Genomic DNA, 20,968 nt, shown 5'->3' with positions numbered 1-20,968 from the left:
AAGAAGCTGTTTGCAATACTATAGCGTCAATTTTGACAAATTCAATGGATTACAGGGAGTATCCTTTCAGCATGGCCTCTTCAAGATTGAAAGGCAGCTGGTTGGCACAGTGGACAGAGGGAGATGGACCTGAAATCAAGGAAGACTTGAGTTCAAATGTGAGCACAGCCTCTTTACTAGCTATGTAATCTTGGGCAAATAGCTTAACCTTTGACTGCCTCAGTTTCCTCAACTGTAAAATGGAGGTAATAATAAGCACCTGCCTCCCAAGTTTGTTCTGAGGATCAAATACGATAATATTTGTAAAACTCTCAGCACAGTATCTGACCCTAAATGTTATATAGTGGTGCTATATAAATGCAAGCTATTCTTATTCCCTTTTCTAAGAACCAAGAACTCCACTGGAGAACTGACCACTTTCTTTTCCAACTCAAAAACTTTTTGGAAGGTTCACTTGTAGTAGAAATTGAAGGAGGGAAGAGAACCTCACCCAAAGAAAATGGGGGGAGGAACCCCTGGAATTCCATTCTGTGGGGGAAATGCCAGGTTCAACTTTTCCTCAAATGATCCCACCAGCTGCAGCACATTAAATGTGGCAACTCTTTTTGGATCTGAAAGCGTTTTCAAAGCCATGCTGGCAGCTGCCTCCTGTCGCCCCACTCTATTATGATTGAATCTCTTGTTCCTTTTATAGAGTTGTTCTCTCCTAATAAAACACACAATGCTCCCTCTGAATGACTGCTTCAGGACCACTAGTTACGATTTCACAGTAACTCCCTCTCTCTCTTCTCCCTCCTTTTTCCCCTTTCCTGTCTCCTCTTCTCTCTCTTCTCTCCCCATAGCTTTTATTTTCAGCCTGCACCAGGACCCCTGTATGAACTGCTCTATCTCTGGATCTCCTCATGCTGGGTGCGCATGTGCTCACACCCGATATCAATCCCATTTCAACCCAACCCAAACTCCACATCTATTTCCAGCTATTTTAAGTACTGCTCCTCTGAAACTGGGCAAGCATCCTAAACACATGAAAGAGCACCCCTGAGTGCACACGGCCATAAATGAATAGCCGCAATTCATCGTGTCAGGAGCCTGTGAAGGTGATACCTTCAAGCTGTTTGTCAGAGAAAAAACAAAAGAGCCAGAAAAGCTGTGACTTGTCAACTTTTGGATAAGATGCTCTGCAAAACAATAGTCATTTTTCCTGGCAAATCTGAACCACATTTTAAAGGTGTGAACTCCTTCCAAACTTTAAAAGAGCAGATGGAAAATGTGCCATGCTGCAGAGCTAGGAATATGCTTAGGGAGGGCACCTGGTCCATCCAAAAGAACCCCTTGGGCACAACCAACCAGCTCCGTTGAAATACTTATCTTTCCCTTCCTAGGGAAAAGTTCCAAATTAGCCTGTAACTTGATCATTATTGGTTCTAATTAATCTTATGCTCACTTTGTGTTTGAGAGTAGAAAACAAAATGTGTACTCCATGTTCCTTAGGCTCTTGGGTGCCCAGCTTGAAGGGAAAAGTTTCTCTAGGATTTCAAGAATTTTTCATGGACATTGTTTCAATTCACCGAAATTATTTCTGCAGTGTCAAGGCTACTTGATTATTAAGAAAACTAATCTATTAGTAAAGGAATTAGAGGCTCTAGAACCCTCCTCTATGAAGACAAAAAAAAAAAGATTCATATAGCCTGTGATTAGACTACTTGTGTGTGAGTTCTCATTCATTCCATTCTTCTTTCTATACAACAAGCAAATGAACAATTTATATGGAAACAAAACTTTGTGAAATAAAACAATTCTGAAAGACTTAAGAACTGATAAATGCAATGACTATGATTCAGAGGGCTAATGATGCAAGAATCGCTTTCTGACTAATATACAGAATGAAACAAATTTTTGGACTTGGCCAATATGGGCATCTGCTTTGCTTGCCTGTACATCTTTGTTATGAATTTAATTTTTGCTTTTATTTTTCTTCCTCCAGTGGAGGGTAAGGTGGCAGAGAGAGAAAATAAATGCTCGTTATTTGTAAAACATTATGCCTGGTATGTGCCAAGTGCTAAACTGGGCACTGGGGGGAGGGCACAAAACAAACCAGTGCTGCTCTCAAGGTGTTTACATTCTACATTCCATCAGGTTAAGAATCCTGTTTCTATTGAAATGAAATCTATCATTAGTTGATTGAGGGTTCATCTACAAAATCAGTTTTTTTCTCCATTTTGTAGTCCGCAGGCCTCTTCCTCATTCATTTCTCTGAAGGTTTACTAAGGAGAAGAAGCTTGGAGTTATGAAGCACATTTGCTATAGATGTAAAAGTTGAAAATGTCTTCATCATGGGCAGATAAGAGGAAATAAGCACAGACTTTGCCTGTGATGGAGCATATTCCGGGCTCCCTAAATTTGGTTTTTAAAGTCTAAACCCAGATTCTTTTTCTCTGTTGCCACCTTTCCCCCTTTTCCCTTCTTCCCCCTCCAAAAGCTTCTGGTTGAGGGGGAATTCCACCTTCTTTTGGTCACTCTCTGCTTCTTCACCCAAGACTCCATTCCTCCCCTTTTGAGGGATCTAAAGGCAAGGCCAGGGGCAAAAGAGTCAACTGTCCAACAAATTGATTTTAAAGAACCGACCTTTATACATCTATTCATTTTATGGCCTGAGATGGTGCAAAAAATGTTACCTACTCCCTGAATGGTGATTAGTCTCAGTAATGTAACATAACAGATACTTTCTAAATCCTTTTAGGCCTTCTCCCCCTTACTGGAAAGATCATCATTTTTTTTTATTTCAAAGTGGATTTAATAAAGAAAAGGAGCGCTGTTAAAGTAATACGTGCGGCTTTGACATTGAGCAGCGCAGCCCTGCCGAGTCGGCAAGAACAGGGTCTCTAATCTCCAGTGATTTATAGAGGCTCTTCCTTCATCTCTGCACTAGGGGAGGGCCAAAAAGTTTGGAGACAGCCTGGCGTCCCTCTTACTCCATACCACCAACTCCTGCTGGCCAGTCTGCCTGCTAAAACTTTTAACCCCTTCATTACCTGAATGAGCACCCATTAAAGCCTGCATATTTATCTGCCAACTGAGAACAGTATTCTCAAGTTGCAGTTATACACATGGAGGGGAAAACATTTATCTTGGAAAATGGGAAACTATAAGCAAGGATGAGAGGAGGAGTTAAGAGGCTGTGAGCCTGAGAGAGCTCCCCTGAAGATGTCAATTTCAAAAGGAAACTGGAGAGAGAAGACAATGGGTCAGCCTCACTTGGTTGGAATAAAATGGTTGACTTACCAAGGCCAAAATTCCCCCACTGCAAAATGCCCAATATCTAGAAGGTGACTGGAATTTGAGGACAAAATTCTAAAATGGGACTAGTAGAATCAAGCAATGTTTAGATTTTGACCAAAGGCATTCCTGGCAGAAGACATGAGGGCAAGGGGAAGGGGAAGAAGTGATCATGGTTTTGGGCTTAGGCTGAGAGGTATCTCCTTCCTGACTTAACAAGTGCTGATAAGATGTCAGGAAGTCAGCATCAATGATAGTAAATACACCCCCCACTCTTCATCTTCAAGTGGCATCCCTGCCTTCATCCTTTGTAGGGTAGTCTAGATGCTAAGAGCTTTCAGGATAACACTAGGTGCAACCCAGGAATGACTAATTTTGGGGGTTCATATGAATACAGTACTTTAGTACTTTTCCCTAAGGTATTATTAATACACCTTGATAGATATGGGGTGAGGAGCTAGAATGTGGTCTGATTTCCTTCTGAGTATTTCTGCATGTATATAATCTGAAATTATAATTAATGCTGAAAGAAACCTTGAGTCTCTTGGTAAAATTTCCCTGATTTTCTTATGGATCACTTCTTGTGAGTGCCTCAGATCCATGCTTTCCCATCTATTGGGGCAGACAAAGAAAAATAAAGTAGCTCATTTGGCAATCTTGGGGAAGAAATTCCTTTCTACCATTCACAGAATTGTAGATGTAGAGGAAGAGTGATTAAGTTGCTTAAACCAATCTCCTCTTTTTACAGAGGAAGGAACTGAGGTCCAGAGAGAGTGAAGTGAGAACTCAGATCTCCTGACTATGGAGCCAATTCAATGGTATTTCATGCTGTTGTTTCCCTATTTGTCTCTCCATTCAAATTTTACTGGAGTGCTTCAGAATATTCTTTTATCCTAATAAATGATAGCTAGCGTCTATATGGTGCTTTAAGGTCTGCAAAACACTTTATAATTATTGTCTAATTTTGTCTCACAAAAACTCTTGGAGGAAGGTACTATTATCCCCATTTTACAGATGAAGAAATTAATGCAGATAGAGGAATTGCCCAGAGTCACATGGCTAACAAGTACTTAGGGCAGGATTTGAACTCAGGTCTTCCTGACTCCAGGTCCAGCTCTCTAGGCTCTGGGCCATCCTTTAAGCTGTCTCTCTAAGAAGTAACATATGTATTTGTCTACTTCATTCCTTGATAAATAAAATTCCTTAAGGACTATACCCCCCCCCCCGAGCCTTAGCAGACATTTTCTTGCACATAAGTAGATAGATATTAGTTAAATGTTACATGGTCTTTGAACTGAATTACACATTCAAGATAGAGAGCTAAATTCTCTCTGTGGGGAGGCAGGGAACACAGCGAGGAACTGGCCAGTGTATATTTTTGCCTAGGAGTCTGAACCTCCATGGAGGTTAATTCTCTGAATCAGGGATAATCTGTATAGCAGAGATGTCTGGGGAAGAGAGCTATGCCCCTAGGCCAGATAACCTTGGGGTCTGCTGCCTGAACTGGCAGGGAGTGGAGTGGGGGGCTGGCACTTATCCTCAAGAGGCATCCCAGGATGGAGGGCACAGGTCAACAAGTGCCACTGAGCAGAGATCAATAGGGCTCCTTTAGCCCCAAACAGCCACTTCAGAGCAGGGAATCGAGGGCCCAACAGCCACTGCTGATTAAAAAAAAGGGGGGGGGGCTGCTGTCCTACTACCCTTAGAATTCTAGCACTGGAAGGGAGATTGGGAGCTGCCAAGCTAAACTTCACATTACAGATGAGGAAACAGGCTGGGTGAAGCAAAGCAGGACTGTAGAACCCAGTCAAATCACTTTAATTTTCTGGGCTTGAGTTAGATAATCTCTAAGTTCCCATTCTGCTTGTCCTGTTGTGCAGTGATTTTTTTTTAACTAAAGAAACTCACACAGCTAGTCAGGTACCAGTACCAACATCTTCTGAGCCTTAGGCCCTTGTGTTTCTTGAGTGACTCTTGGACTCCTGGGCCTGGGTTCTGTTAAAGGATCTTCCAAGGGTAACATCTGGCTCTGGATGTCTGAGTGGAACAAGTCTGCTTTGTATCCAATGAGCGAGACAGATAAATTTTCCCCTAAGAAACTAGTGCCATACACATGTTGCTTTGGGGCCTGGGGAATTTAGCTACCTTCATCTCCCTGTCTAGGCTTTTTGCAGTGTAACTTGCCTAAATATGCCGTCTTCTCCCAATGGATGAGGTGAAGCTTGGGGATGGGGGGTGGAGTTCAGCTTAGAGGCGTTGTATATTTACAATCCACTCCCTGTGTGAAGGTGACAGGCAGATGGAGTCCCTATGTGTTACACAACAGGAGCCGTCTTTCGCAAGGGTGTGAAATGAATATTAACCATCCTAGCAGCTTCCCTAAAGGCTCTGGCAGGTCTTTAGCTCTTTGAAAAAGTGTGAAAATCCCTCCATGGTCCTGTTCTTTTCTGATCTAGCGCTCTACTCTGAGGGTAGCACAGTGGGAATATCACAGTTAATGTGATAAAACTTAAGAGAGCATTCCCCTCCCCTTTCAGGCCAAAGTGATGATGCTTCCTTTTACCTGCGCTTCCCTATCCCTTCTACCTCCATGCACTCAGAACATGAAAGTAACCCCAACTTCTCTGGTGATATACTAAGCCCTCTGCTTGGTACAGTGAGAAAGAAGGCCGGATATTCAAATGCTGACTTTGTTACTTCTGATTGGTGAAATCCAGGGCTAGTTATTTTCTGTCTCTTGGCCTCAGTTTCCTTGGAGCTGCCTTCTGCCTTGAAATCCCTGAGAACAGTCCTTCTCACAAACCCCCACAATCCGTCTTGTGACACTTCCCCACCCATCCCACCCCCGCCTGTTGGAAGGCTTAATTTGCTCTGGGAATCCTCAGAGCCCTCCCTGACAATATGTTCCTAATACCTCTGCCTCCAACCATAGAGATGGGACACTTGGTGGGTCCCACGCCCCCTTCCATCCAAGCCCAGGGAGGGTCAGTTTTTAAGTCCAACCATTTGTATACTTCACAGTTGTAAAGCAATCCCACAGGAAGATGTGTATAGAACTGAAGCTAGCTGGGAGCGTGTCTGTTGACCCTCCCCCCCCCCCCCCCCCCCACACACACACACTGGGAACCCGCTGGAGAAAGCTTCCCACCAGTCATTTCCTTTCTGAAATGTTTTTGGTCAATGAGTAGACAGAGGTATCATGATATTCTTCAGGAACCAAGGCCTGATAGTAGTTAAACTAGAGGTTCCATCAGCTCAAATCCATGCTGACTTTCAGTAGCAGCAGAGAGATCAGGGAGGAAGAGAGATCATGAGATTGCGGCTTTAGAGATGGAAGGGTCCTGAAAGATCACGGAGTCTGCTCCTCTCATTTTAGAGATGTGGAAGCTGAGACCCAGTAAGTTAAGTGACTTTCCCAAGGTCTCACCAATATTGGTGGCAGTTCAATTATTTTTCAGTTATATATGACTCTATGTCCCCATTTGAGGTTTTCTTGGCAAAGATACTAAAGTCCTTTGCCATTTCTTTCTCCTGCTCATTTTCCAGATGAAGAAATTGAGGCAAATAGACCCAGAATCACAAGTTAGTATTGCCTGAGGCAGGATTTGAATTCACCTCTTCCCAACTTCAGGCCTAGTACTCTATCCACTGCTTCACCTAACTACCCTAATTAGTGGCAGTTAGGCTTTTAAAGCCCCACCCAATCTTCTAATGTTCTTTGACTTCACATAAACAAGCACTCTTCCCACAGTACCATGCATCATACTGTATAAAAACAACATATCTGATCCATGAAAGCTAGGACTTGGGGAACTGACAGTCAACAACCCCAAAGACTTGACCAGAAATAAGCAGGGTGATATTGGAACCTAGGGTGACAAGTGAGGATGCTTTAGCTTAAAAAAAAAATGCTGATGTTGTCCAGACTCCTAGCCCTTGCATCTGACTGTCCTTGGTAAACATGCCTTATCAGTCAGTCCCAACTCAACCCCTTAACTGCACCCCCCTCTCCCCCAGGTTCTGGAATGTATATCATACCACCTATGCCTGTGATCCCAATTTGCACTTAATCAAAGTCAATTAGAGCTACATTATTTACACAACACCCATGCATCTCAATTATACAAGGCCTAGTCTAGGAACTGTTTAGAATTCAGGTCTTAATTCTGCTTAACTAGATAAGTAAACATTTGCAGTGAGCCAACTTTTCTTTTGGGAAACCCTGACCAAACAGCCAAACACTCAGTGTAAGAGCCAAGAAAATTGTACCTGACACCTGTTGGAATTAGCAGCAAAGAAAAAAGGCAATGCAGTAGTAGGCTGTCTGAAATCAAACTCGGAAGGGAGTCCTAGTATATTTTGCTTTTGCTGCATCTTAAGATTGAGGGGAGAGGCAGCTAGGTGACTCAGTGGATAGTACAGGACTGGATATGGGAGGGCCTGAGTTCAAATGTAGCCTCAGACACTTCCTAGCTGGGTGACCCTGGGCAAGTTACTTAACTCTGTTTGCCTAGCCTTTGTCCTTTGCTCTTGCCACTAGGACAGAAAGTAGGGGTTAAATAAAAAAGATTGAGGGGAAAATGCAGGTCTACCAGCTCTGCCCTTATAGATTTTATGGTAGTTTATTTACAAATAGAGAGAGTTAAATTAAGGAAAATGAGAGAGAGGGAGAGATAATGTCCTGCCTGGTTCGGACCAGGTTGGAGCAGTTATTTTTCTCTTTCTTTCTCTCTCTCATGGACAAGCTGGGATTTTAAAGGCTGGCATACCACAGGTGAACTCATCTCAAGGTTGTTCTGGTAGGGTTGGGGAAGGAGGGTCCTGGACACAGGAACACAAAATGGTTCGCTTGAAGCCTGAAGTCTCAAAGAAGCTAATATAAATGACCACTGCCTCAGGGAGAACAGAATGACAAAGTCACTCCTGGAACTAGAGTGGTACCAGATGGAGGGGGAAAAAAACACTGGTTTTTGAGTCACAAGATTTGAGTGAAAGGTTCAGCTCTTTCACTTATTTCTACCTGTGTGACTTTGGGCATGGACATTTCTCTCTCAGCCTCAGGTACCTCATCTATAAAAGGTGCAGCTTAATCTAGAAGACTTCTGAGGTGCCTTCCAGTTCTGGATTTCTATAATCAAATGGGCAGGCAGGTGGTATAGTGGATAGTGTGCCAAGACTGGGGTAAAGAACTGAATTCAAATTCAGCTTACTAGCTATGGGACCCTGGGAAAGTCACTTACCCTATTTATCTTTGTTCCTCATCTGTAAAATGAGCTGGAGAAGAAAATGACAAACTACTTAAGTATCTTTGCCAAGAAACCTAAAATAGGGTCCTGAAACATCAGATATGATTAAAATAATTGAAAAACAACAATGAAAATCAAGTAAGTTATAAATACTTATCTCATGTTTTGAAGCTAATTGGTGAAATGGTTAGAATGGGTTTGACTAAATTATAAAAATGTTGAGGTCGCCATTTATAGAAATTAACCCTTAAGTCACAAGACTGTCAGTAGCTCTAATAGCATAGTAAGATAAAGATAATAAGAGAGGGAAATATAGAAAGGAGGTAAAGAATTACCTAACCTAACAACCTAAAGCCTAACAACCCAGAATTTATCTCCGAATCTCAGCCTTAGAAACAACCCCTGCTTGCTGCTAGGTCTCACCTTATATGCCATTACCTTCATCCACTAGCTCTCATACATCACCCCCCAGGAACCAACCAATCACAATTCCTCTATTAGCCTGGCACCACCTGGGGGGGGGCAGTGCCTGTGGGATTAGTTCCTTGGTTGCTGATTGACCTGAATTCAAAACAAATGGAAGGGAAGTCTAACTCTGATTAATCAAATCAATACAAATACAAATTCCCTTTTCACACTGGTAATAAGATTTGGAGAAAATCATCTTGAAAAAGAACTCAGTTTAAAAAAATTATTTTATGGCTAAGTTATGCACATGTAAAGTTGTTTACAAGCAAAGACCTACTCTCATAATTCTGGAGCTCAGATACCAGCAAAAAGATAATAGTGAGGCCTCATAATTTCATATAAAGACCTTTTAAGCTGCTAAGTCACATTCCACATTCCAGTCTTTGGTAAAAAATTTGCTTTCTGAAGCTCCTGCCTTCTTGGTACAAATCTTTCTATTGCCACCTGACTGGCCTCCTCTTTCCTCTATTTTTCCTTGGGTGGTGGTTCTCCAGAAATAAAGGTGAATGCAAACAATCTAAAAATGACTAAAAATCAAGAATGCGGCAAATGAGGGGAAACAAATCAATCAGCTCTTTCCTAGGGATTTACATTTAAAAATAAAAAGAATGGGATCAATGCAATGACCAATCACAATTCTAGCAGACCAATACTGAAGAATGTTACTCACCTGAAAAATGATGGACTCAAGAGTACAGATTTTATATAGATTTATATATTTAATATGTAAATTATATTATATTATTTATATATATATATATATATATTTTTTTTTTTGGACATGGCCAATACAGGAATTTCTTTCACATGGCCATGCATATTTGCTCTAGGATCCCTGTCCCCCCCCCCCTTTCTCTCTTCAATTTGTGGGGAGAGATGGGAGGAAGAGAAAACAAATTTTTGTTAAAAAGATATAAAAATCAAAATTTAAAAATATAATGGGACAGGCCTTAAATTATAGACATAGTGTATAGTGTTAATAAGTTAATAAGTTCCTCAAGTATCTGAAAAGGTGTCAAATGGAAGAGGTATTTGATTTGTTCTACTGGAGACAGAATTAAGAGAAAGCAGTGAAAATAGTTAGGAGGAAAATTCAAATTTGATATCAAGAAAACTATTAATTAGGGCTATGCAGAAGTAGAATGGGCTGTATCGCAAAGTTTTGGCTTCTCCCTCACTAAAAGTCTTTCAAGCAAATGCTGATCAACCATCTGTTGGGTATATCAGAGAGGGGGTGCTTTTTAGGTAGGGTCTACACCATGTCTACTGAGGTCCCTTCTAACTCGAGATATAGCCATTATTGGGATTGTATAATTATAAATAACACTGAAAAGGGAAACATGATCATTGATGAGTCCAATGGCCAAAATATGCTCTTATGAATGAGCTCACCATTACGACTCCACATTCAAATAGTATATAAGAATGCTGGGGTATTTGCTATTAACTTTAGAGGATAGAGGAAACTAAAGCAACAGAAGTATAATAATTTGAACCCAGTGTCAAACTTAGGAAGATGCAAGACCAACAGTATCCAGATCCTCCTGAATGGAGGTGTGTGAACTTCTGGTTGGAGCTGGCTAACTTCCATCTCCTTGCTTCTTCAAGCCCTGTTGTTCAACTGGAGGAAGATTGAATCCATATGTTTTTGCTTCATTAACACTTATCAATCTTTTGGTTCTCCCTCCCTCCCTCCCTCCCTCCCTCTCTTTCTTCCTTCCTTCCTTCCTTCCTTCCTTCCTTCCTTCCTTCCTTCCTTCCTTCCTTCCTTCCTTCCTTCCTTCCTTCCTTCCTTCCTTCCTTCCTTCCTTCCTTCCTTCCTTCCTTCCCTTTCTCTCTCTCCCCCTCCCTCTTTACTTCTCTTTCTCTCTCTAAAACTCTCACCTTCTGTCTTATAATCAATACTAAGTATCAGTTCCATGGCAGAAGAAAGGTAAGGGCTAGGAAATTGGGATTAAATGACTTACCCAAAGTCACACAGCTAGGAAATGTCTGAGGTCACATTTGAACAAAGGACTTCCCATCTTTAGGCCTGGCTCTCTATATATTGAGCCACCTAGCTGCCCTGATCTCTTTCTAAAATAAGGCAGTATGAAAGAGTCAAAAGAATACTCAAATTTTCCAGGGATATCATAAGATCATCAATCAAGAGTTGGAAGGGGCCTACAGAGGGTGTCTAGGTCCAACTCTCTAATGTTACAGATGAATACACTGAAGCATAGAGAGTTTAAATGATCTTTTAATGCCACATAGCTAGTGAGTCTCAGAGGTGAGATTTGAACCAAAGTCTTTCAAATCCAAGGTCAGTGCCCTTTCTTCTGCCACATACAACTTATGAGAGAGTGGCATATAACCTCTTTTGGTTTAATTTTTCTATACAGTTTGTGTATGGTGAATTAGATAATCTTGGAGATTTCTTACAGATACAGATCTATTCTTTTATGATATTAGATATTCGAGGAGGCCTAAGATCTTTCAAGCTTGGGAATCCTCCCCCTCAGGAATAGGAAGTCACATCTACCTAGGAATAAACCAACATCCCCCAAAATTTACCCTTTGAATATTTTTGTTGAAACTAAAAAAAGAACAGTTGGAGAACCAGTTTCCTCACCTGTAAAATGGGAAGGTTAGATTAGAAGACCTCTAAGGATTCTTCCAGCTCTAAATCTGTGCTTCTATGAGTTGGGTTCATATCCAACCTCCAAAGGCTTAAACAAATTAGTCTCCCAGCTCCAATTTTTGTCTCTGTAAAATTAAGGGGTTGGCCTACATAGTCAGTCGAATCCTTTCAGCTTTAGATATGTGAACTAGTCTAAGGTGAACTGACCACCTTTCTAATTTTTCAAAAGTTATTAGGTTGATGGCATGGGGAGGAGCTGTTGTCATTCTGTCATTTTAGTCATGTCTGTCTCCACCATGACCCCATTTGGGTTTTTTTTTAAATTTTATTTAATTAGTCAATTTAGAACATTTTCCCTTGGTTACAAGATTCATATTCTTTCTCTCCCCTCCCCACACACCTTCCTGTAGCCGACGTGTAATTCCACTGGATTTTACATGTGTTCTTGATCAAAAACCTATTTCCATGTTGTTGATATTTGCACTAGGGTGACCATTTAGAGCCTACATCCCCAGTCATATCCCCTTCGACCTATGTAATCACACAGTTGTTTTTCTTCTGTGTTTCTACTCCCACAGTTTTTCCTCTGAATGTTGATAGTGTTCTTTTTTGTAAAATCCCTCTGGGTTGTTCATGATCACTGCATTGCCACTAATGGAGAAGTACATTACGTTCGATTGTACCACAGTGTATCAGTCTCTGTGTATAATGTTTTCCTGGTTCTGCTCCTTTCACTCTACATCAATTCCTGTTCCAGTTCCCATGGAATTCCTCTACTTTATTATTCCTTTGAGCACAATAGTATTCCATCACCAACATATACCACAATTTGTTCAGCCATTCCCCAATTGAAGGGCATCCCCTCATTTCCCATTTTTTTTGCCACCACAAAGAGCGCAGCTGTGAATATTCTTGTAGATGTCTTTTCCCTTATTATCTCTTTGGGGTGCAAACCCAGCAGGGCTATGACTGGATCAAAGGGCAGATAGTCTTTTAGCGCCCTTTGGGCATAGTACCAAATTGCCCTCCAGAATGGTTGGATCAATTCACAACTCTACCAGCAATGCATTAATGTCCATTTGGGGTTTTCTTGGCAAAGATACTGGAGTGGTTTGCCATTTCTTTCTCCAGCACATTTTACAGATGAGGAAACCAAAGAAAACACAGTTAAGTGACTTGCCCAGGGTCACACAACTGGTAAGTATCTGAGGCAGGATTTGAACTCAAGTCTTCCTGACTTCAGGCCCAGGGCTTTAGTCACTGAACCATCTAGCTGGGAAGGAGAAACTCCATTAATTGGATTAAGTAAATACTTATTACTGTGTGCAAGCTCTGAGCTACATACTGAGGATATGAAGACAAAAAAAAAGTCCCTGACCTATGGTTTTGGGGTGTGTGGGGAGTTACTGGGGGAGGAAAAGTGGGGTTGTAGTGCTGGAAATAACATATATACAAATGAGTAAATACAAAGTACACACAAAGTAATTTCAAGAGGAAAAATGCAAATTCTCATGTTGCTTTTTTATTTTCCCTAATGGAAGATTTTTTTCTCTTAAAAAAAAATCTTTACTTTCCGTCTTAGAATCCATACTGTGTGTATTAGTTCCAAGGCAGAAGAGTGATAAGAGCTAGGCAATGAGGGTTAAGTGATTTGCCTAGGGTCACATATCTAGGAAATGTATGAAGTCACATTTGAACCCAGGATCTTTAGTCTCTAGGCCTGGCTTTCAATCTACTGAGCCACCTAGCTGTTATTGTTATTGTTGTTTTTAATGGCCACAAACTGGTACTTGGGCAAAGCCACATGGTCACAAGACACAAAAGGAGCACAGCTTGGGGCAGCTGCTAAGGAGGCTCCCCCAACTGAAAAAAGCATGCAGGGCCAGGGTCAGAGGGGAGAAGCTCACCTGAGTTGGGGGATATGTGGCAAGGGAGAGAAAAGAAGAAAAGTGCTATTTGAAAGTTTCCCATTTTAACTAATTAGTCTTGCTAATTGAGTGATAAATTTGGTTGTTTTCCTTGTTAAATGGGTATACATGCAATGTATTCTTAAGTTTTGATGCCCTGGCCCAAAGCTTCATTCTCCCTATCCTAGTTATGGCTCTGCAAATTAGCTGAATGTGTTTTTGCATCCCCAGAACACAGTAAAGAAACTATAACATTTAAAGAGTATTCTTTTTCTTAGGGCTATATTTTATTTTAAATCTGAGACCAATTATGAAGTGAAAAAAGGGCAGTAGAATAATTGTAAATGCATTCACTGGGATCCTTTCAAAACATTTTCCAATCAGCAGAAATGTATTTGCCAGAGAAAACTAGGGGAAAAGACAGAGTTGCCCTTTGGTGGTTTAATGTATGAGAATGAAGATTGTGCCAGGTACCCTCTAACCTATGAAATGCAACTACAACCTATTCCAGCAGCAATCTCTAACTGTGAGCAATAGGCTTAAAATGGAAGAAGGAATCATCTAGTAAACTTGTCTTAAACAGAGAAGAGTAATAAAGAGAAAGGAGAAAAGAAGTCCCTTGGGTTTTTAAAAGTATCAAGAATAGGGCAGCTAGGTGGTTCAGTGAATAGAAAGCCAGGCCTAGATTCAGAAAGCCCTGAGATCAGATTTGGTTTCAGATACTTCCTACTTTGTAATGCCCTGGACAAGTCACTTAAAACCAATTCCTTAGACCTTACTGCTCCTTATGCCTTAGAATCTTAGATACTGATCAGTTCTAAGGCAGAAGGTAAAAAAATCTAAAAAAAATATCCAGGAAACTCAACTGTCTATTTCAAGATTAAAAAAAAAATTCTTTTCAAAATAAAGGTAAACTTGGGGAAGGGAGAAAAAAACCAACCAACCCAATTCAGACACAAATCAAGAAAAAGACATAGACTAAAGAATCAATGACCTGATAGGAAGAGTATATCAGCTCAACAGAAAGGGAAAATCATGAAATCATAGCTCAAATGGTATTAGAGATAGTAGGAATCTTAAGGATCATCCAGCCCAATGCCCTCATTTCACAGATATATACAAATGAATAAATACAAAGTACACAAAAGTAATTTCAAGAGGAAAAATGCAAATTTTCACATTTTTTAAATTTTGAGCAAATCATTAAAATGAGGAAAGTGAGAAGTTACATGATGTATCCAGTAGAAAAATCCAGATCTGAGTATCTGATTCTAAAGTCAATGCCCCTTCTACTGTATCATTCTGCTCCCATCCAGCCTGTCATCTTTGTTAAAATTTCAACCATAGGATTATGGACCATAAAAGTTCAAAAAGACCTTCTTATAGTTCCTACATACAAGATGTTCCTAGAGTGAGTTTTGTTCCTCATGCCAAAAAATGAATAGAATTTGGAAAGAGGGCAGACAGCATCCCTTCATTCAGGTGAATTTCCCTGAAATCTTATAACTTTCATTCCTAACCATTGGATTATATGCACTTGGAATATCTCACAGTTCCTTGTCAGTAAGCATGGCTACTGAAATGAATGGATTTCACTTGGAAGATGCCATGCCCTACTAGGCATGTAATTACCCAAGAAAATTTGGAAACTGTCATTTCCAAAGACATGTACAGAATACTCCCCTTTCCAAGGTGGTCCATATTACCAGAAAACACATGACCAGAAAAAAAGAGAGACGAACTAGTAACATAGAGAGGATGAGGGACAATCAATAGATAACCTGTGCACTCCATTAGTGTTCACACAATGCCAACGGGGGACCACTCCAATGTTGAGTGGATTTCCTGAGTCAGATTTATGGAAGAACATAGACAAAGCCTGTGCAAGACAGGCAGGAATGGATGGGTAGAAAAGGAATGAAGTGGAGGTAGCTTGAACCAGCTCAGGGGAGCCAAGTGTTAAATTTTCACTGTGAGAATATTCCCCATGGAAATCAGCAAGCACTACAAATTATGCCGATTGCCTAGATATAAGGAAGTGATAGAAAAAAATGGCAATAATGCTGATTAGAGCCAATTGTTAAACATTTACCAGCAAACCTCTAGGTAGAATCTGCCTCATTGGAAAGGCCACAGTGGTGAGATGGCAAATTCTTTGGAGTAGTGGAGAATTAGAAAGCTTATCCATCAACTCATGCAGATTTAACTGGACTCACTGGGATGGAGAGATCCCGGTCTACAAGGGTAAGGGAAGAGTCCCTCTCCCTTTCCTCATAATGGACCTTTGTTGTGGTTGTTGCTCTTCTTCAGGCATTTCAGATGTGTCTGACTCTCCATGGCCCTATTTGGGGTTTTCTTGGCAAAAATACTGGAATGGTGTGTCATTTCTTTCTCCTGCTCATTTTCCAGATGAGGAAACTGAGGCAAACACAGGTTTAAATGACTTGCCCAAGGTCACACAGGTTGTAGTGTTTAAGACAGGATTTGAGTATACATCTTCCTGACTCCAGGAGTGGTACTCTATCCACTATACCACCTAGCTGCCCCATGATGGACCTCATTTATTCCCTATGATCCATCATTGGTTATACTGCAAGTTCCTGAAGCAAGTCCAGAAATTCACCACAAGAGCAATTACTTGGGTTCCATCGAGGATGGGTGGAGATGAGGGCTATCACAGCTCAGAAGATGAATGTTTAGCTGAGGAAAAGTGATAGTGCCAATAGTAACTCAAGCCAAACTGAAGATAGAGGGAAAGGATGAGGGAGAGAAAGAAAGAGAAAAAGGAAGTGCAAAGTCGGCACCACCACAATCATTCAGACTGCCAGGAGCAAGCCAAGTTTCTGGCTTGTGGTTACCTGCTCTACTCTTGTTAGACAACCAGAGCTTCCAGGGCCTCCTCGCCGTGGAGGCACCGTGGGTTAGCTGATGATTCTAAACATGTTCTTCAGCCCACACAAAGTTGGACTGGACAATCAATACTATGCTCTAGGAGGGCCATGCCAGAGCATAAACACATTGCCTTCCAAAATGTCATTAATGTGGACAAGTGGATAGATTCTTGACCACACCATGACTTGTCACGGAGCTTCTTCCAAAATAGCTTCTGCTAGGGTCCCTGGAAGCATTTTCTGAAACACAAATAGCCTCTTGTCTCTAAGCTTTGCCACATTCTGTTGAAAAGAAGCCACTTTCCCCAAAGCTTCAATGTCTAGTCATGGCACTGTTTTTTCTCCCTTCTCAGTTCATCCCTCTCCTGGAACATTGCTAGACCTGGGGTGGGGTGGGAGTTAGGAGAACTATCACCCCAGATTAAGTTTTCCAGAGAGTTTTGGTGCTAGGACTTCCCAGAATATGACCTTGAGAAAAATATTTATAGTATCTGATCATGAAACATTCTGTGGTATATTAATGAAATGGGGAATGGAGGATTGCCTTACAAGAGGGCAAGATAGGTGGCATAGTAGATACAGTGCTGGGTCTCAAGTCAGGAAGACTAGAATGCAAATTTGATCTCAGACACATACTAGCTGTATGACCTTGGGCAAGTCACTTAACCTCTGTTTGTCTTAGTTTCCTCATCAGTAAAATGGGGATAATAATAACATTTACCTCACAAAGTTGTTGTGAGGATTTCAAATATGAGATACATATTCCACAACGCCTGGGACATAATAAACACTATATAAATGTTGGCTATTATTATTTTTATGATTGTTCAGAAGGGATCATGGTCCCACAGGTCAGACTTCTTCATTTGTCTACCTAGAAGGACAGCAGAATCTATAATAACACATTTGAACACAAAAAAAAGCAGTGAGGGAATAAAAAGACAAAGGTTTCTGCAGGGGGAAATCATGTTTAAGTTCTCTGCTGGAGTTTTCTGAGAGGTTGTATATGAACATAGACAAAAAGGAATCAGTGTACACAATAGATTTAGACTATATAAAAAGCTTTTATCATATTCCACATTAATGGTTATTTAAAAAATAAAATCATGAGAGAGGACCACACAGATCATTTAGTCCAAAATTTTGTTTATCTGCCTAAAGTCACCCAAATACCAAGTAGAAGAATTAAAATGCTATCTCAGGTCTTCTAATTTTTCATAGGATGATAGATTTAGAGTTTGGAAGGAAAATTTCACCAGTATCACTTAAGTCAACCTCTTCATTTTACAATTGAAGAAACTGAGGCCTTTGTGTTGCTGTCCCCCACAAGTGCCTAACTGAAGCTACTAAGTTGAAGAGGTGGAATTTGAATCCATAGGTTCCAACTCCAAATCCAGGCCTTTTTTTCACTGTACAGTAGGACCTTGTTTTATGACAGTGATGGCGAGCCTATGGCACAGGAACTTGGGTGGACCTGTTCTCCTCCCCCTCTCCACTGTGCCTGAGGACGTTTTTTCTCATCCCTGTCTCTCTGCCCAGCAGCCAATGAGAGTGCATAGTGGGTAGGGTGGACAGCTCACAGGTGGCAGAGCTGGAAGGGAGCAGAGTGCTCGGGTCACTCCCCTCCCCCTTCAATATTCACTGAGGAAGTTCCTCATTTCATCTGCCACTTCATCCAGCAGCCCAATGGAACACTTTCTTTCTCCCTTGCATGAGGTAAAGAAGGGGCAGGGCATATCTAGCACTCAGGGGGAGGGGGACATGGCACTTGGTCTTGGGGGTGGGGTGCAGGCATGGCCCAGCACTCCATCTCTAAAAGGTTTCCCATTACTTATCTAGTCCAATCTCCTTATCTTAGTCAAAGGGGTCCCTTATACCTGACTCCTTAGAATTCCCATTGGATTCAGGATTTCAGAGTAATTAGCTGGGACTGGAACCTAACCAGTAAATCTTTGAGTAGAACCAAAATATCTGGGAAGGGAAACAATTCTTGTTGTAACATCAAGTGGCAATCATTAAGTGATTTTCTCATGGCCATTCAGTTGTCCTAGGGGAGCATGTCTACCTATTCAAACCCCTAGCCTTGGAAACCTCTTTATGTCCTGTTCTAACTTATGTCATTCACTGCAACTTATACCCCAGGCTGCCTGGCCTCCAAATACAGTATTTGCTACACATTATTTACTATTGCCTTTTTTTTCCTTCCACTTTTCATTTTCTTAAGGGTTTTCATTAAATGTTCCCTTAGCCCATGTAGAAAGGACTTTGTCAACATGCCCCCTTATCAACCTAACTGGAAATCAGTCTAGTGGGAGCCAAGTGGGACTTGTATAGTTATTACAATTGCCATAAAAGCCTTCATATCTGGTTGATGGCCGTTCACCCAGGACATCCTTGGTGCCTTGCCAAAAAATCCCAGGAATATTTAATTTCAAAAACAACCTAATGGGCCCACTTGAAGAGACGCCTGAACAGATTCAGTTTACCATAATCTGGACAAAACAAACCAGAAGGAGCCAGCTGGTCATAGTAGACACTAAAAAAAAAAAAAGTTTGCTGACTGAGTGACTGAACTGACTGATATTTCTTTTGTCCTAAGAAGAAATGATAAGAAATATTGCCTGTGGCTGCTCAGTTCTTTGTAGAATTAATACCACTAAGTACTGCTTCCAAGGCAGAAAAGTGCTAACTAAGGTCTAGGCAACTGGAGTTAAATGACTTACCTAGGGTCACTCAGCCAGAAAATGTCTGAGGCAGCATTTGAACCCAAGATGGAAATCTCCAAGCCTGGTTCTCTATCCACTGAGCTGCCAACCCCATGCCCACCCCCACCCCTCTTCCCACTTAGTTTTTATTCCTTCCTTATCTAATGTTCAGTAACAGATTTGGGTCTAGGTTTAACTACCTAGAATGTAGTAAGTGGAGAAGTCTGGTTGTAATGAGGTAATAAAAAATTCATATTAATTTTTTATAGAAGTATACATATGTTCAAAGGCAGAAAATTCCTCTCGCCACCGATTGCACACACACACACACACACACACACACACACACACACACACACACACACACACACAATATGCCTTTTTTTGTTACATTTTCTCTTTATACCACACTAAATTCTGAGATCTCCTCTTTCTACTCCCACACCCAGAGTGAACCTTCCCCTTGTAAAAAAGAAAAACAATTAAGGATCAACATCTGATACAGTGACTCCATCTGAAAACATTGTATAACATATTATCTTGGTAGTTCCTGGTCTTTCTGTTGGAAGGAGTGAGATTTCCTTTTTGGTTCTCTAGGAACTTTGCTGAATTTTCAATTACTCAGAGTATGGATTTCTCTCTCTCTCTCTCTCTCTCTCTCTCTCTCTCTCTTTCTGTGTTTTTAACCCCTTCACAATGTTCTTTGTTATTGTTGTCGTTTGTTTTGTTTTGTTTTGTTTATTTCACTTTGTATCAGATCATATAAGTCTTCTCAGGTTTTTTTGAATTCCTTGAATTCATAATGTTTTAGTACATAAAACTATTCTTTAACATTCACATATCTTTTTTAGTCATTTCCTATTTGTAGGTACCCATTTGGAGGTACTAAGTTTCTTATTAGTCAAGTCATAGATGTCACAGTGAAAACCCAAGGCAGAAAAGTGGTACAGAGGATGATAGGTGCTGGGTTTCAAGTTAGGAAGACATGAGTTCAAATCCAGCCTAAGACTTATTAGCTGTGTAACCTTAATAAAGGCATTTAACCTCAGCTTATCTTCTTTCCTTATCTGTGAAATGGGATCAATAGCAACTGCTTTAAAGAGTTGTGAGGATCAGTGAGATAATATTTATGAAGAACTCAGAAATGCTGTATGATAAACATATAGAAGCTAGATGCATAGCAGTTGAGAGGGAGATAGAGTTGTAAGGATAAGTCAGAAAAGGTCATATTAAGGATTAAGTACTTGATTTAGATACAGGAAGACTTAGGCTTCTATGCCACCTTGGGCAATAGTTATATGATCCAAATAGACCATATAATATCTCTAAATCTTATTCCTTTTTTGTAAAATAGAGATAAGAATATTTCACAGAGTTGTTTGGGGAATCAAATGACATACTGGATATAAAGCACTTTGCAAGCCTAAAAGTGGTATATCGATGTGAATTATTATTATCATAGAGGGACTGAGTCATATAGGTTTGCCTGGGGGACTGGGAAGAAAATATAGACATACAGGATATGTATTGGAATGTGTGTTTCCCAGCTTTGCCATCTATCTAGGTTTCAGCATACTTAACTTGTGCAACTTGAATCCAATTCATACACAACACATCACCTCCATGATATCATTAGTCTTCTTTGAAAAATGAAGGACCAACACCATCACCAACAATACGCTTAACTATAAAACAAGGGAGTTGGTCTAGATGACTGCTGAGGTCCCTTCAAATTTGTTTTTTTGTTTAAACCTTTATATTTCATCTTAGAATGAACACTGCATATTGGTTCCAAGGCAAAAGAGTGGTACTGGTTAGGCAATGCAGTTAAGTGACTTGCCCAGGGTCACGCAGC

The 20,968-nt window shown here is 40.8% G+C and overlaps 1 protein-coding gene across 1 annotated transcript in view; it reads right to left on the bottom strand.

The window, feature by feature from the left end:
- Nucleotides 1–20,968, bottom strand: part of BCAS3 (BCAS3 microtubule associated cell migration factor) — a 957,541-nt gene that overhangs the window by 131,134 nt on the left and 805,439 nt on the right. The gene's annotated exons all lie outside the window — the stretch shown is intronic.

Source organism: Monodelphis domestica, chromosome 2, assembly GCF_027887165.1.
Source record: "Monodelphis domestica isolate mMonDom1 chromosome 2, mMonDom1.pri, whole genome shotgun sequence".
Taxonomy (NCBI): Eukaryota; Metazoa; Chordata; class Mammalia; order Didelphimorphia; family Didelphidae; genus Monodelphis; species Monodelphis domestica.
The sequence above is the reverse complement of the archived record's forward strand: the minus strand, read 5'-3'. Positions and strand labels throughout refer to the sequence as shown.